The sequence below is a fragment of the Leptodactylus fuscus genome, chromosome 2 (genome assembly GCF_031893055.1).
Source record: "Leptodactylus fuscus isolate aLepFus1 chromosome 2, aLepFus1.hap2, whole genome shotgun sequence".
NCBI classification, from domain to species: Eukaryota; Metazoa; Chordata; class Amphibia; order Anura; family Leptodactylidae; genus Leptodactylus; species Leptodactylus fuscus.
Window position 1 is genome coordinate 273454800 of NC_134266.1, and position 18495 is coordinate 273473294.

The 18495-nt window shown below is 46.1% G+C and overlaps 1 protein-coding gene across 2 annotated transcripts in view; it reads left to right on the top strand.

Moving 5' to 3' along the window:
• The window catches only part of ARHGEF17 (Rho guanine nucleotide exchange factor 17), a 167634-nt gene that overhangs the window by 64356 nt on the left and 84783 nt on the right, over nt 1–18495 (top strand). The gene's annotated exons all lie outside the window — the stretch shown is intronic.

Consider the following 18495-nt stretch of genomic DNA (forward strand, 5'->3'; position numbering starts at 1 on the left):
GTTATATTCTTGTACATAGGAGGTAATTTTTATTAGTAAAAACAAAACAAAAATACATTACATTCCAGCAGAATTAATAACTAATAATAATAATAATAATAATAATATAACATAAATCAGACATGTCTGTCAGATAACAAAAATGAGAATCACTTTAACTTAAGAGTCCATTGCTGGCAGGATAAAGAGGGGGAAAAAAAATAAATCCATAAATAAATGAACAGACTTATTTGCAGTGTTATCAGAGTATTCAGCAATCGATATATACATTTCTCCACAATTTTACATTATCAGACTTTTTTCTGACCTCCAGAGACTTTATCCACCTCAGTTCAGACATGATATATGTGACAGCGGTCATATGACGGAAGGGCTCTCTGTGTAGGGACACCTGGGTCCTCGTATGCCAGTGATAATATTTGATGACAGTAATAATAATATACAGGGTCTCCCGGTTAATGTCACCTATATTACTGGGGATGCCATATACAATCTCGGGGTATTTGAGAGACTGTAATCGGGGAATTTTCAGCCTCCGGGATATTTCCCGCCAGATCTTTCGCCCTCCCCCGCACTCTGATATAAAATGTGCCATGGTCTCCTCCTGCTGACAACCTAATGGACATGCCCGATCTGTCACACTGAGATGTTTTAGGTTGCCTCTTACAAAAAGTTTCCCATGCAGAGATAGCCAGGCAATGTCAAAGAACTTTGCAGGGAGCCTCCGACCAGTGAGGAGCCTCAGACTATCCTGCAGGGTTATAGATGTACAGTCCCTCAATGCCGGCTGGAGACAATAGAAGGTCTTACATACCCTGGTGTATAGATCTCTCCTGGTCTTACTCACCAGATAGGTCTTTTCAATACCCCATTTTTTCAGGCACCTTATGCCATAGTCCAGATACTGGGGGAGGTAGTCACGAGTCGATCGACCCCTCTTAAGGCTGCCGCCTCGCACCCAGGATTCTGCAAAAGGCAATATCCAGTCCCTGATACTATTTACCCACAGGGAGCTGTTATCTGAGTCCAGGCAACCAAAATTTACTTTTAGAAACATGGAGTCAAAAAACACCCTTGGATTTAACATATCCAGCCCACCCTCTCTCCTCTGTAGGTAGGTTATCCCTCTTTTTACTGGGTTCAACCTGTTCCCCCACAAAAGTTGGAAGAACAGGCTAAAGAGCCTAGTGGAGAAAGATTCTGGCAAAGGAAAGACAACAGAGACGTACAAGAAGACAGGGACCAGGTAAGTCTTCAACATTTTAACCCTTTCTCTATAGGTCAGCCTCCAGTTCTTCCATCGCTGAACCTTTGCATTTCCGGATTCCAACTTTTCTTCCCAATTTAGTCTGCAATTATCATCCCTCCCGAATTTCACCCCAAGGATCTTAATATAGGAGGAGGCCTGGGCAAACTGCGGCAGATCAAATGTAGGACCAGTATGACCCGTCCAGAGAGCTTGACTCTTCTCAAGGTTGACAAGAGACCCGGAGGCCTCTGAGTAACTTCTGATGGCTGCAGACAACATCTCCACCTCACGAGGCTCAGATATCACCACAGTCACATCATCCGCGTAGGCAACAACTCTCAGGGGCAAGCAGTGGGGGACCGGCGCCCCCTGAAAATCACACTCCTGCAGTGACCTAAGAAACGGGTCTATGGCAAACACATACAGTAATGGACTCAGTGGGCAACCTTGTCTCACCCCTGCCTCAACCCTGAAAGCATCACCCTGCCAACCATTAACCGGTTAAGGACCAGGCCCAAAAGTATGTTAAAGACCAGGCCTCTTTTTTCAAAACTGACATGTGTCACTTTAAATGGCAATAACTTTGAGACGCTTTAACTTACACAAATGAATTTGAGATTGTTTTCTTGTAACACATTATACTTCATGTTAGTGGTAAACACTAATCAATATTTTTGCATTTATTTATAAAAAAACTAGGAAATTTGATGGAAATTTGAAAAAAAATGCAATTTTCAAAATGTGAAATTATCTGCTTTTCAGGCAGATAGTCATACCATCCAAATACATGAATAAATATTATCTCCCATATCTCTGCTTTATATTGGCATCATATTTTGATTGTCTTTTAATTTATTTTGGACGTCACAAGGCTTACAAGTGTAACAGCAATTTTCCAGATTTACAAGAAAATTCTCCAAACCAATTTTTTAGGGACCACTTCAGTTCTGAAAGTAATTATAAAGGCCTGTATAATAGAAACCCCCATAAATTACCCCATTTTCAAAACTGCACCCCTCAAATTATTCAAAACAGCATTTGGGATGTTTGTTAACCCTTTAAGCATTTCATAAGAATAAAAATAATATGGCAGTGAAATTTAGACATTTCATTTTTTTTCACTAATACATTCATTTAGACCCAAAATTAACACATTCACAAAGGGTTGAAGGAGAAAATGCATCTGACAGTTTATTGTGCAATTTCTCCCGTGCACAGAAATACCCCACATGTGGGTGTAAACTGATTTTTGGGCACACGGCAGTGCATGGAAGGGAAGGAGCGACACTGGGTGTTTGAACAGCAGATTTTGCTGGAATAATTTTCAGCGCCATGCCTTATTTGCAGAGACCCTAGAGTACCAAAACAATGGAAACCCCCCAAAAGTGACCCCATTTTAGAATCCACACCCCTCACAGAATTCATCAAGGGGTATAGTCAGCATTTAGACCCTACAGTTGTTTCACAGATTTTACTAACATTGGGATGTGTAAATGAAAAATTACTAAAATGTCACTTTATCTCCAAAGTTTTCATTTTCACAAGGGGTTAAAGGAGTAAAAGCCCCCCACAGTTTGTTAAACAATTTCTCCTGAACACGGCAATACCCCATATGTGGCTATAATCTGCTGTATGGGAACATGGCGGGGCTCAGAATGGAAGGAGCGCTATTTGGCTTTTGGATGGCAGATTTTGCTGGAATAATTTTAGGTGCCATGTCGCATTAGCAGAGCCCCTAGAGTACCAATACAGTGGAAACCCCCTAAAAGTGACCCCATTTGGGAAACTATACCCCCCACAGAACATATTAAAGGGTAGAGTGAGCATTTTGACCCTACAGCTGTTTCACAGATTTTATTAACATTGGGCCATGAAAATGAAAAATTACTTTTTTTCCAACAAACTGTCAATTTAGCCCCAAATTTTTAATTTTCACAAGAGGATAAAGGAGAAAAAGCTCCATAAAGTTCGTTACACAAATTCTGCTGAACACAGAAATGCCCCATATGTGGTCATAATCTGCTGTATGGGAACATGGCGGGGCTCAGAATGGAAAGAGGGCTATTTGGCTTTTGGAGGGCAGATTTTGCTGGAATATTTTTCAGGTCCCATGTCGCATTTGCAGAGCCCCTAAAGTACCAATACAGTGGAAACCCCCTATAAGTGACCCCATTTTGGAAACTACACCCCTCATAGAATTTGTCTAGGGGTAGAGTGAGTATTTTGGCCTCACAGGTGTTTCACAGATTTTATTAACATTGGGATGTGAAAATGAAAAATTACTTTTTTTCCCAATAAATCGTCCATTTAGCGCCATAGTTTTAATTTTGCAAATAGTTTAAGAATTAAAAGCCCCCCACAGTTTGTTACACAATTTCTTCTGAACACGGCAATACCCCATATGTGGCCAAAATCTGCTGTATGGGTACATGCTGGGGCTCAGAATGGAAAGAGCGCTATTTGGATTTTGGAGGGCATATATTGCTGGAATAGTTTTGAGGTGCCATGTCGCATTTGCAGAGCCCCTAAAGTATCAATACAATGGAAACCCCTCAAAAGTGACCCCATTTTAGAAACTACACCTGTCAAGGAATGTATCAAGGGGTATTATCATTTTGAGCCTAAAATGCTTCCCAAAAATTAATGTACAAAATGAAAATTGAAATTTTTAAAAATCTGCCATTTCGGTGCCCAATACGTTGCACCCACTTTGTGTTGTCAGAGACCTGCACTCCTAAAACTATTAAGTGGGCCATCCCGGGGGTCAAAAAATTATATATGTGGGTGTAAACTGCTGCTTGGGCACACAGCAGGGCTCAGAAGGGAAGGACCACTGTGCGTTTTAGCTTTTGGGATACAGATTTAGAGGGACCCTCTGGGCGCCATGATGTTTTTGCAGAGCCCTGGAGGTTCCAGTAAACTGGAATTCACCAAGAAGTGACCCCATTTTGTAGGGGCAATTTTAGGGTCTCTGCAAATGTGACGTGGTGTCCAAAAACGAAGAATCTAAATCTGCACTCCAAAAGCACATATTGCTCCTTCACATCTGCACCCTGCTGGGTACCCAAATAGCAGTGTATGCCCACATGTATGACACTGGTGTACCCCGGATAACGTACTTAATGCCATATGTGGGTAGAATCGGCTGTTTGGGCACAACCGGGGACAGAAGGGAAGGAGCGCTATTTTGGTTTTTGGAGCACAGTTTGGTTTTTTTTGCCACTTTTGCAAAGCCCCTGAATTGCCAATAAAGTGGAATCCGCAGACATGTCACCCTATTTTGGACACTAGCCCACAGATGGGATTTATCAAGTGGTGTAGCGAGAATTTTTAACCCTTGAGTGTTGCATTTATTTAGTTTCCAGAAATGAAATCGCAACTGATAGAGAAGTTAAAAATGAAAATTTTACAGATTTGCCATTTCAGTGTGCAACATGTTGTGCCCGACTTATGTCAGCAGAGACACTCCAAAAACTGTTAAACGGGTATCCCAGGCACAACAGCTTTTAGAGCGTTCATCTCTGATACAAGGTGGGCACAACATATTACGCACTGAAAGGACGTATTCCTGGAAAAATGGTCATTTTCACCTCTCACAATCCACTACAGTTATAGTTATATATATAAAGTTATAGCAACACTTGGGGGTTAAAAATGCTGTCTGTACCCCTGGATAAATCCTTCAGGGGTGTAGTTTCCAAAATAAGGTAATTTATCAGGGGATTCCAAATTACTGGCGTTTCAGCTCTACAAAAGTGTCATGGCATCCAAAAACCAAACCGTCTGTGCTCCAAAAACCAAATGACCCTTCTTCCCTTCTGTGTCCGGCTGTGCCCTAGTATCAGTTTATACCCACATATGACATTATGTCCGTTATCCGGGGGTACACCAGTGTCATACATGTGTCATACATGTGTCATAAACTGCAGTTTGGACGTACAGCAGGGTGCAGAAGGGAAGGAGCGCTATGCGGCTTTTGGAGTACAGATTCAGATGTTTGGTATCTGGACGCCATGTCATGTTTGTAGAGCCTGTAAGGTACCAGAAAAGTGGATTCCATGGGGTACCAGGAGTGACCCCATTTTGAAAACTGCACCCCTCAAAGAATTTATCAGGGGGTGTGGTGAGTATTAGTATCCCGGACGTGACTGCACAGCGGATGGCGAAGAGGGAATGTATAAGCTGTGCGGAGGACATTGCAAACACCAAATTCCCTACTATGTCCCCGTAGCTCCTATGATTGGGGGAGTCACTCTGGGGGTCACTTTAGGGGTCACTTCTGGTGTCTGTTCCCTCATAAGCTGTAAATCTGGGGTGTCCCCTGATATCCGCTCACACAGCTTATATATTCCCTACATGACGCACCCAGTTGTGTTCTAATAATTTGGCGATTTTTGAGGGTTTTTGTCTTCACATTGTGAGATGCTATATTTTCTTTATGTTTCTGGTGACGCGGCCATATAAGGGCTTATTCTTTGCGGGATGAGATGCATTTCGTAATGACACCATTTTTGGGTGTCTACATCTTATTGAATACATTTTATTAACCCTTTTTTGCTGGATTTAAAAAAAAAAAATCAATCCTGGCATTGAGTTTTACTTTTTTAATTTTGCGCCATGCAGCGTACAGTATAAGTAACATGTTCCCTTTATTCTGCGGGTCGGTACGGTTACGGCGATACCTCATTTATAGTATTTTTTTATGTGTTACTAGTTCTGCAGAGGAAAAACACATTTGGGGACATAAATCAATGTTTTTTGCATCGCATCTTCTAAGAGGCGTAACATTTTTATTTTTCGGTTGACAGAGTTGGTTGAGGGCTTATTTTTTGCGGGACAACCTGCGCTTTTTATTGGTACTGTTGTCGGATGCATATGACTTTTTGATCACTTTTTATAGCATATTTTGTATGGTGAGATGGCGAAAAATCATTACTTCCGGCGAGTTTTTTCCGTTTTTTTTTTCCGGCGTTCGCCGTGTACATTAAATATTATTTCAGTTTTATTGTACAGATTGTTACGGACGCGACAATACCAAATATGCATTGTTTTTATTACTTTTGAGTTCTTTTTTTATATAATTCATTTTCTATTGAGAAAAAGGGATTTTTGGGCTTTATAACTTTATTAATTTTTTTCATACACTTCATTTTATTTTTTTTACATTTTTTTTTTACTTTTTCATGTGTCCATTTAGGACACTTCAATCAGCAATACTTTGCTGATATAGAATGCCATGTGAGACACAGCCTGCAGGTGTCCCACATGGCATTCCGTAGCAGGATGTCAGGCTGTGTAGACGCACAGCCTGACATCAGAAGGTCCTGGCAGGATCACCAGGTATGTGGGGGCTCCGGGCAGTCTGGGGTCACTGGCCAGACCCCAGACTACCTTTTACTGCTATCGGCACCCTCCGATCTCGCCGCGGGGGGTGCCGATCAGCTTCAATTGTCGGCGGATGCCTTTCGATCGCGCCGTGATGTTTCACGGCGCGATCGAAAGGGTTAAAACTTCCAGTCGGACTCAGTTCCGACTGGACGTTATGGAGGAAGGGGTTAGGTGTTAGTAACACCTAACCCCTGTCCCCCCCGCACCCCTCCCCCCGCCAGAAAGGTACCTAAAGGCCGGACGTATTTCGGCAATAGTCCGGTCTTTAGGTACCAGCACATGAGGCCGTAAATTTACGTACGGCGGTCCTCATGTGGTTAATCAGAGGAAAGCTCTCCGCCTCGCGGTACAAAGTTCTCAGCCAATCCACAAATTGTCCCGGAATACCGTACTTTGTCAAAGTCGCCCATAGATACTCATGGTCTACTCTGTCAAAGGCCTTAGCCTGGTCAAGACTCACAACATATCTCCCACACCTCAGAGCTTTACATCTCTCAAACATCTCCCTTATCGAGATAACTGCTCCAGAGATGTTCCGCCCTTTAACTGTGCCAAACTGTGAGCCTGCCAACAGTGCCGGGGACAAACAAACTAATCTAGAGAACAGAATTTTTGCAAGAATCTTCCTATCGACATTCAAGAGGGCAATCGGCCTCCAGTTCTTGATGTCACTAGGCTCTTTACCTTTAGACAGCAGGATCAGGGAGGACACTCTCATGGATGGAGGCATCAGGTGGTTTTCTAGACTAGTTTTGTATACATCCACGAGAATTGGTGCCAAGAGGTCTCGGAATTTCTTATAGAACTCAGCTGTAATCCCATCTGGACCTGGTGCCTTCTTCAGATGTAACTTATCTATGGCCTCTTTCACCTCCTCCACTGTTAACTCTGCTGTCAAAGGAGAAAAGTCCAAATCATTAGTATCAGGACCTGGAGTTGCCTCCAAGAATTGAGCCACCTTCTCTCTATCCAAAACCTTCTTCTGAAACAAGTCAGCATAGTAAGTTCTCACCACCCCCAGGATACCCTCCCGAGACTCCTGTAACACACCCTGGGAGTCAGTGAGACCTGTGACCGATTTATTTGCCACCCGCTCCCTGCAATTCTCAAAAGGATCCGGAGCCCCTAAGGACCCATAATCCCGTTCAAGAACCAGGGATGTATACCTGCGGTACTGATACTGACTGATCTCAGATTTCAGCCGGTCAATCTTCTGTTGGTTATCCCCGCCCGCCGAATAGAGTGACTCTAATTCTTTCCGCAGCCTGAGATACTGGCTATACTTACTCTTCCCCTTCTTAACTGACAGTCTCCTTAAGAGGGATCTGATCTCCTCCTTGACATCCTCCCACCAGTCTGCCATGTTGTCATAAAACACCACTCTCTCAAGCTGGTTCTGAAATAGAGAGTGGACACAACTCCGGACACAGTCATCGTCCAAGAGGCTGGAATTGAGCTTCCATAGGCCTCTCCCAATATCAGGGCGTTTTGTGGAGCCCAAGCAAAAATACAAAGCCAGATGGTCAGAATAAGGGACTGTCTTTTCACTTTTCTCACTAACATGCTCAGCGGGACTGACCAGAGCTAAGTCTATCCGACTGCATCTACCAGCGCAGGAGTAAGTGAATTTGGGTTTCCTACCACCCTCAGTAAACACATCAGACAGACCAGCCTGGGAAATAATTCTGCTTAAGACCTTGCAGTCCCTGGTGAGAGGCCGACCAGTAGGTCTGTCACTGGATGACATGGTGGCATTGAAGTCCCCTGCCATGACTACCGGAACAGATGTAAACAAGTACTGCTTGACTTCATCAAACAGACGTGCCCTTTCCATCACCGACTGCGGTGGACCATAGATATTAATGAGTCGGAGCCTTCTGCCTCGGATGGTAACTTCTAAAACCAGGCACCTCCCCATCAGAACCTCAGTGAATCTGTGTATGGTGACATCAGGGGTGTTAAACAGTATAGAAACCCCGGCATAAGGTTCCACAGCCAGAGACCAGAAGGACGGGCCAGATTTCCATTCTCTCTCTGCTTCTCGTATTAGTCCTAAAGTATTTAAACGGGTTTCTTGTAAGAAATAGACATCGGCATCAAGATATCTCAGATGTTCATACACTGCGTGTCTTGTCCTCCTTGCTCGGATGCTATTCACATTACTAGAGATAACTTTAAGATAGAAACCTGCCATCAGAACAACTAGGAATATGAGAAACAGAGAGATGGGCCCCATTGTCATAGATCAGAGTCAGAGGTGTCCTGGTGACCAGCTGTTTCCATGTCTGATTCGGACTGCCCCTCATCTCGGTGGGGTCTCCTCTTATTGGGAGGATCGCCCTCTGGCTCCTCCTCATACTCCGCCATCATTCGTGAGAGTTCTCTGTCTAGTTCTGCTTCTCCGTCTGACTCTGATAGGACACTAAATCTATTCCCCGTTGCAGTGACCTCGCCTGCACTACTTACTCTCATCTTTGTGGGCTTTTCTACTGTGGTCCACTCACCCTCAGGCTTACGGCTGGCTTTATCCTTCTTCCTCCTTTTATTATTGTTGGATGATCGGGCAGGAGAAGAGACGACCACTGAGGGTTGTACAACCTGCTCGACAACCTCCATGGTCGTCTCTATGGGACCTGACTCGGCCTGGTCTTGGGTGGTATCACCTGTATGTGGTTGAGGCTCCGCCTCCGTGACTACTGACCCTGACAATAGCGCCTCCTCCTCCTCCTGTATGTCATCAGCCGCTGCCAGCAAGTCCTCATCAGGGCTATCCTTACAGATGTTATGCCAGGCATCAGGACAATCTCTGTGGGGGTGACCGATCCTACCGCACAGGTTACACCTAATGTTTTGGCATGTGGCACTCACGTGGCCCATTTCATTACAGAGGCTACACTTTACCATGGAGCATACACTGGCCACATGGCCGGCCTTCCCACACTTGAAGCACCGGCGAGGCTGACCCGCATAGAAGCAGATCCCTTTTTCTCGGCCTATAAAGAACGAATTGGGCAGATGTTGGGTTATGTTGTTCTGCTGACGCAACTTCACCAGGACCCTCCACCCACCGGTCCAGACCCCGTCTTCATCCCTGTTCTTACTAAGATCGGACATGAGGTCACAATGCCTCCTGAGCCAGATGACTATGTCCTGAGGGGGAACGGCTTCATTCCAAAATACAATTGTGACAGAGGCTGTATCTGGCCTAGAGATGGGGATGAAACTGAACTTATCCCAACCTTCCGTATCTCTCAACCTGGTGAGATTGGCCCAGAACCGGTCCAGATCAGACATCAGCTTAAAACTAACATCGTACCCCTGGCGGTCAGGAAGGTTTATGACGGCCAGGATATCAGTCGGCACAAAGCCCATCTGGGTACATAGGAGCTCTCGGACCACAAACCTCCTATCCGGCAGATCCTCCTTGGCACCTCCGTGCCTAAACCTGACTACATTCCTCCTCCTGAAAGCCTGGCCTGTATAATTGGAGTTTGATGCAAAAGATGGAGCACCGCGGCTCCAGGCATTCCCTGAGGAGGTACGGCCAGATCCGCCATCTTGGCGTGTTTGTGGGCGCTGTGTGGGCTGCTGAGCACCTGTACCATGTGGTTCTGCTACTGCGCGAGTATCTAGAGGGGGAAAGTCCTGCACACTGGACTGTCCTGTGTCCGCCCCACCATCAACCTCTATGTCTGCAATATCACCAGACTCCAGAGACTGGACTGCAGAGGGGTCTGACGCCATAGATCGTGAAGGATCCCCCCCAGAAACACCTTCCCCTGCTGGGCCGTTATCACATACAGGAATATCCATAATATCAGGCACATTAGTCAGACAATCAGCGGCAGCAGAGTCCTGCACAGCAGAGTCCATATTAGTATTATAGTCAGCGGCAGCAGAGTCCTGCATAGCAGAGTCCATATTACCACTACAGTCAGCGGCAGCAGAGTCCTGCACAACAGAGTCCACAACCTGTAACCCCAAATATGTTACTCCCCCAGTACCTTCAGGTAAGAGTCCATAGTCCTGCTGCAATGACTGGTCTCCTGGGACTTGTGGTGTCTGCACAGCTGCTACTTCATTACCATTAGGCAGGGGTCCATGACCTGGTTGCAAAGTGCTGGTTGCTGGGACTTGTGGTGCCTTGCTGAGAACTGCTGCAGGTTTTTGCTGTTGCTGAACACTGGTCGCTTTCCCGTACAAATTCCCTTCCTTAAAAGGGAAACTTGCTGGCTGCAGAACTGGTTTTACATGGGACTGCTGGCTGCCACCTTGCAAGGGTTCAGACCCAGCTTTGGCACAAGGTGATGGTGACTTCTGGTATTCCTGGAACCGCTGCTGGTTTCTGTATGATTCTCCCACCGGTCCCATTTGCTCCAGTACAGTCTCGGTCTCCCGTACGTTCTCGGCGAGCTCTTTCGCCAGTGCGCTCAGCTTCCTGTCCAGTAACACCAGTTTCTCAGGGCATGCAGACTTTTTTAGATTATACGCACATTCAATCTGTCTCTGCAGATACATTTTACTGGCCTTCAATGTCTCCAGTCGCTTGACCAGTGCTGGTATCTCATCTGCCAGGCGCAGTTCTGGTGCTCGCTCAGTAGCTGTGACAGTCTGTGCATTGTTGGAAAGCTTTGCAGGTTGGTTACCCCCAGTATGGCTTCTGGTTGGTGTAGCCTGTGATTTCTGACATGCTACGGCTGTTGTCACTGCCATGGGCCCACAATGTCCAGACTGGGGACTATGTCCCAGTTTATTTCCAGTGACTGTACTGCTGGTACCTTGAAGCTTCCCCGCTGGTCTCCCTTTGATCTCCTCCACTGCCTTCACTACATTTTTGTAGTTACCGCTTCCAGATCTTGTCCGCTCAGACCGTACCAATACAGACTGCTGCATGTTCTCCTGCATGGTCTGCTTCTCCAGGGATGTTCTCCTCTGTCTGCAGGAGGGTGGGGTGGACTGGACACCTGCAACCTGCAATGGAGTCTGCACAGGCTGCAAAGTTTGCTCCTTACATTCAACCATTTTGCTTGGTTGTTGCACCGTACTACTGCTTGCTTCCGTTACTTCTTCCTTTACAACTTTCTTCCCATCTTGGCTTGCTGCACTAGGACTGCTGACACACTGGACACGATTCCCATTACTGGGGACTTTAGGATTTCCATCCATTTTTTTAGTTGTCTGGGAATTGCTTCCCAGAGAAGGCCTTGGAGCCTGGGCCTTGGCAGGGGAACTTCCCCACCCAGGGTGGCCCCGCCCTGGGCTATCTCCAGACATCAGGAGCCTCAGGAGAGCTACAAAAACACGTCCTCACAGCTAGGAGGTAGTATTATAGTAGTTATATTCTTGTACATAGGAGCAGTATTATAGTAGTTATATTCTTGTAAATAGGAGGCAGTATTATAGTAGTTATATTCTTGTAAATAGGAGGCAGTATTATAGTAGTTATATTCTTGTACATAGGAGCAGTATTATAGTAGTTATATTCTTGTACATAGGAGGTAGTATTATAGTAGTTATATTCTTGTACATAGGAGTAGTATTATAGTAGTTATATTCTTGTACATAGGAGCAGTATTATAGTAGTTATATTCTTGTACATAGGAGGTAGTATTATAGTAGTTATATTCTTGTACATAGGAGTAGTATTATAGTAGTTATATTCTTGTACATAGGAGGTAGTAATATAGTAGTTATATTCTTGTACATAGGAGCAGTATTATAGTAGTTATATTCTTGTAAATAGGAGGCAGTATTATAGTAGTTATATTCTTGTACATAGGAGCATTATTATAGTAGTTATATTCTTGTACATAGGAGCAGTATTATAGTAGTTATATTCTTGTAAATAGGAGGCAGTATTATAGTAGTTATATTCTTGTACATAGGAGTAGTATTATAGTAGTTATATTCTTGTACATAGGAGGTAGTAATATAGTAGTTATATTCTTGTACATAGGAGCAGTATTATAGTAGTTATATTCTTGTAATTAGGAGGCAGTATTATAGTAGTTATATTCTTGTACATAGGAGCATTATTATAGTAGTTATATTCTTGTACATAGGAGCAGTATTATAGTAGTTATATTCTTGTACATAGGAGTAGTATTATAGTAGTTATATTCTTGTACATAGGAGTAGTATTATAGTAGTTATATTCTTGTAAATAGGAGTAGTATTATAGTAGTTATATTCTTGTACATAGGAGTAGTATTATAGTAGTTATAGTCTTGTACATAGGAGTAGTATTATAGTAGTTATAGTCTTATACATAGGAGTAGTATTATAGTAGTTATATTCTTGTACATAGGAGCAGTATTATAGTAGTTATATTCTTGTACATAGGAGTAGTATTATAGTAGTTATATTCTTGTACATAGGAGTAGTATTATAGTAGTTATATTCTTGTACATAGGAGTAGTATTATAGTAGTTATATTCTTGTACATAGGAGCAGTATTATAGTAGTTATATTCTTGTACATAGGAGCAGTATTATAGTAGTTATATTCTTGTACATAGGAGTAGTATTATAGTAGTTATATTCTTGTACATAGGAGTAGTATTATAGTAGTTATATTCTTGTACATAGGAGTAGTATTATAGTAGTTATAGTCTTGTACATAGGAGTAGTATTATAGTAGTTATAGTCTTGTACATAGGAGTAGTATTATAGTAGTTATATTCTTGTATATAGCGGGTGGTATTATTGTGATTTCGGCCTGTTGTGCCCCCTCTTCCATGTGCTGCTGAGTGTGACAGGTCGGCATCTCGCAGGCTCAGGAATGTGTGTACGGAATGACTTGCGGTGTGTTAGGCCGGAGATCTCTCGGGTACAGACCCCCAGCAAACTTAAATATGAAATCACTTCATCTGGAGCAGCGGCCAGGAATGTGCGCGGCGCTGACATGGAATGTAATAGACTAGAACCAGCAGAGGTTATGGGTTTTTTTTATTAAATCAGGGAGAGGTCATTAAAATAGCCGCGGTGGACGGGGGGTAAAATCCAGAAGGGCAGTGCGGTAATGGTTGTGCACCAGAGTCACTGACCAAGGTCAAGGCCTGCACGTTATTCGGCTCTGTATTGTGTGTTAGTTCGGCCCCCTTTCGAGGCCTCGGTTGCAGGCGAGGTTACCCCCATGGCTGGAGACTCGCCAGAAAAAGTTGCTCTGGGACGCCAGTTGCCTTGGAGATCCCTGAAGTGGAATCTGATCTGACAGTCGGACCTAATGAAGAAGTGTCTGGTTGGAGGAACGGATGATAAGAGCGGAGGGGGGAGCGGTGGTCGGGTGTCAGGTGAACAGGCGGCCATCAGGTGTTATATTAGTGATGTGCTGCGCTGGCGTCCGGTCAGGCTGTGGCAGCCATATTGTAGTCCGTGGCCCCAGGTGATCTCGGGTGTCGGAGTTTATGTCCTGGCTCAGTTCGTAGGTCATGGTGCCCATTTTATTAGTTACCACCATACCCCCAACTTCTGAAGGACTAAAAGAGAGACGACAACTGCGGCGAATTGTATTGTACACTCGACCTCCGGGCCCCTCCTTAAAGCCACTCTCAAATTTTTGCTTCCCCCATTCCCATCCATGTACCTTTGTGCCCCCACATAGTGCAGTGTCCCTTTAATGGCCGCCACACAGTATAATGCCATTTGACCATACATTGACCAGGCCTCTTGGTGACCACGCACTGACCAGGCCTCTTGGTGACCACGCACTGACCAGGCCTCTTGGTGACCACGCACTGACCAGGCCTCTTGGTGACCACGCACTGACCAGGCCTCTTGGTGGCCATGCGTTGACCAGGCCTCTTGGTGACCAAACATTGAGCAGATCATGTAGCAGCCATGCGTTGACCAGGCTGATATGATGATGTGACATTAGGTGATTCTCATGTGTTTTGGTGTGAGTGACATCTGATGTCAGATAATCCTAGTGATCTAGTGTTAGTTGGTTGTGTGGGTGGATCCAGCAGTGATCTGTAGTCTATGGGATGAGGTTGTACAGACTTCTATCCATGTCTGAATGATTCCCTGTCCCGCTCCATAGCCGATGTCTGCGCTCCCCAGTACAGTCTTTGGTCTCCTTACTCTCAGGACTATTGAAATCTTCAATTCTCTGAGAGTTTAATAAGTTCTCCTCATTTCCCTCCTGCCAGTGTGAGCTGAGAAGTCGGTCTCCTTGGAGTTTCCTTGTGTGTTTGTGTATACAGATCACTTCTCACCCCGTGTCACACATTTGTAGATTTATAGGCGCACGGCTTGGCCCCTCCAGACATAGTTACACCTCCAGCAGAGCCAGCCATGGGAAGGAACTACAATGATGAGGAGGATTGTCCAAAGTGTCATCACCCTGTACCCCGAGTGTTATCCTGTACCCCAAGTATCAGCCTGTCATTATCCTGTACCCCAAGTATCAGCCTGTCATTATCCTGTACCCCGAGTGTTATCCTGTACCCCGAGTATCAGCCTGTCATTACCCTGTACCCCAAGTATCAGCCCGTCATTACCCTGTACCCCAAGTATCAGCCCGTCATTATCCCGTACCCCGTCATTATCCCGTACCCCAAGTATCAGCCTGTCATTATCCTGTACCCCAAGTGTCAGCCCGTCATTATCCCGTACCCCAAGTATCAGCCCGTCATTATCCTGTACCCCAAGTATCAGCCCGTCATTATCCTGTACCCCAAGTATCAGCCCGTCATTATCCTGTACCCCAAGTATCAGCCTGTCATTATCCTGTACCCCAAGTATCAGCCTGTCATTATCCTGTACCCCAAGTATCAGCCTGTCATTATCCTGTACCCCAAGTATCAGCCTGTCATTATCCTGTACCCCAAGTATCAGCCTGTCATTATCCTGTACCCCGAGTATCAGCCTGTCATTATCCTGTACCCCAAGTATCAGCCTGTCATTATCCTGTACCCCAAGTGTCAGCCTGTCATTATCCTGTACCCCAAGTGTCAGCCTGTCATTATCCTGTACCCCAAGTGTCAGCCTGTCATTATCCTGTACCCCAAGTGTCAGCCCGTCATTATCCTGTACCCCAAGTATCAGCCCGTCATTATCCTGTACCCCAAGTATCAGCCTGTCATTACCCTGTACCCCAAGTATCAGCCTGTCATTACCCTGTACCCCAAGTGTCAGCCTGTCATTATCCTGTACCCCAAGTATCAGCCTGTCATTATCCTGTACCCCAAGTGTCAGCCTGTCATTATCCTGTACCCCAAGTATCAGCCTGTCATTACCCTGTACCCCAAGTATCAGCCTGTCATTATCCTGTACCCCGAGTATCAGCCTGTCATTACCCTGTACCCCAAGTGTCAGCCTGTCATTATCCTGTACCCCAAGTGTCAGCCTGTCATTATCCTGTACCCCAAGTATCAGCCTGTCATTACCCTGTACCCCAAGTGTCAGCCTGTCATTATCCTGTACCCCAAGTATCAGCCTGTCATTATCCTGTACCCCAAGTATCAGCCTGTCATTATCCTGTACCCCAAGTGTCAGCCTGTCATTATCCTGTACCCCAAGTGTCAGCCCGTCATTATCCTGTACCCCAAGTATCAGCCTGTCATTACCCTGTACCCCAAGTGTCAGCCTGTCATTATCCTGTACCCCAAGTGTCAGCCTGTCATTACCCTGTACCCCAAGTGTCAGTCTGTCATTATCCTGTACCCCAAGTATCAGCCTGTCATTACCCTGTACCCCAAGTGTCAGCCTGTCATTACCCTGTACCCCAAGTATCAGCCTGTCATTATCCTGTACCCCAAGTATCAGCCTGTCATTATCCTGTACCCCAAGTATCAGCCTGTCATTATCCTGTACCCCAAGTATCAGTCTGTCATTATCCTGTACCCCAAGTGTCAGCCTGTCATTACCCTGTACCCCAAGTGTCAGTCTGTCATTATCCTGTACCCCCAGGTTCTGCTCCTTCTTCTTGTGTACGCAGCAGTACTTGAGATTTCCTCTATAACTACTCCTGGTAATCCCAGCTGACATTGGTGTTGGGGTCACTGACTCCTTGTTCTCAGACATGATGTCTTGGCCGTCTGTTTATGAGGTTGGACAGGAGATTTATGCCGGAGGATCTGATGGGCTTTGGGTTCTCCATCCTGGCACTGTATGAATCGCTTTTTCAGATAGATCAATGCATTCGCGCCATTCCTCCTGGCCACATCTCACTCCACCTATCAATTACCAATTTAGCCCTCTGCAATTTTGGTTGGAGATCAGTCTGGAGCTGCGGGGAAGTCTTTGAGCATTGAGATCTGATCCAAGATAGAAAAATATATCCAGTCTTACTAAACATGGGCATGTAGACACTGGCTGCAGATCCCAAGTAACCTGGTGCACAAATAGTGGAGCATAGTCCGTGTATACCTGGATTACTGCACCCATCCTCCGCCCGTGTGAGCCCAGCAACATAGACACAGACATAGAGAATATATTCCTTAAATAGCAATTCCACCTATAAATGTAGTTCATACAGTGACAGATACTGCTCATGTGGACACCTGGTCAGTGCAGGCTCATGGGGACACCTGGTTAGTGCAGGCTCATGGGGACACCTGGTCAGTGCAGGCTCATGGGGACACCTGGGTAGTGCAGGCTCATGGGGACACCTGGTCAGTGCAGGCTCATGGAGACACCTGGTTAGTGCAGGCTCATGGGGACACCTGGTCAGTGCAGGCTCATGGAGACACCTGGTTAGTGCAGGCTCATGGGGACACCTGGTTAGTGCAGGCTCATGGGGACACCTGGTTAGTGCAGGCTCATGAGGACACCTGGTCAGTGCAGGCTCATGGAGACACCTGGTTAGTGCAGGCTCATGGAGACACCTGGTTAGTGCAGGCTCATGGGGACACCTGGTTAGTGCAGGCTCATGGAGACACCTGATTAGTGCAGGCTCATGAGGACACCTGGTCAGTGCAGGCTCATGGAGACACCTGGTTAGTGCAGGCTCATGGAGACACCTGGTCAGTGCAGGCTCATGGGGACACCTGGTTAGTGCAGGCTCATGGGGACACCTGGTCAGTGCAGGCTCATGGGGACACCTGGTTAGTGCAGGCTCATGGGGACACCTGGTTAGTGCAGGCTCATGGGGACACCTGGTTAGTGCAGGCTCATGGAGACACCTGATTAGTGCAGGCTCATGGGGACACCTGGTTAGTGCAGGCTCATGGGGACACCTGGTTAGTGCAGGCTCATGGGGACACCTGGTTAGTGCAGGCTCATGGAGACACCTGGTCAGTGCAGGCTCATGGAGACACCTGGTTAGTGCAGGCTCATGGGGACACCTGGTTAGTGCAGGCTCATGGGGACACCTGGTTAGTGCAGGCTCATGGGGACACCTGGTTAGTGCAGGCTCATGGGGACACCTGGTTAGTGCAGGCTCATGGAGACACATGGTCAGTGCAGGCTCATGGGGACACCTGGTCAGTGCAGGCTCATGGGGACACCTGGTTAGTGCAGGCTCATGGGGACACCTGGTTAGTGCAGGCTCATGGAGACACCTGGTCAGTGCAAACTCATGGGGACACCTGGTCAATCCAGGCTCATGGGGACACCTGGTTAGTGCAGGCTCATGGGGACACCTGGTTAGTGCAGGCTCATGGAGACACCTGGTCAGTGCAGGCTCATGGAGACACCTGGTCAGTGCAAGCTCATGGGGACACCTGGTCAATCCAGGCTCATGGGGACACCTGGTCAGTGCAGGCTCATGGGGACACCTGGTTAGTGCAGGCTCATGGAGACACCTGGTCAGTGCAAGCTCATGGGGACACCTGGTCAATCCAGGCTCATGGGGACACCTGGTCAGTGCAGGCTCATGGAGACACATGGTCAATGCAGGCTCATGGGGACACCTAG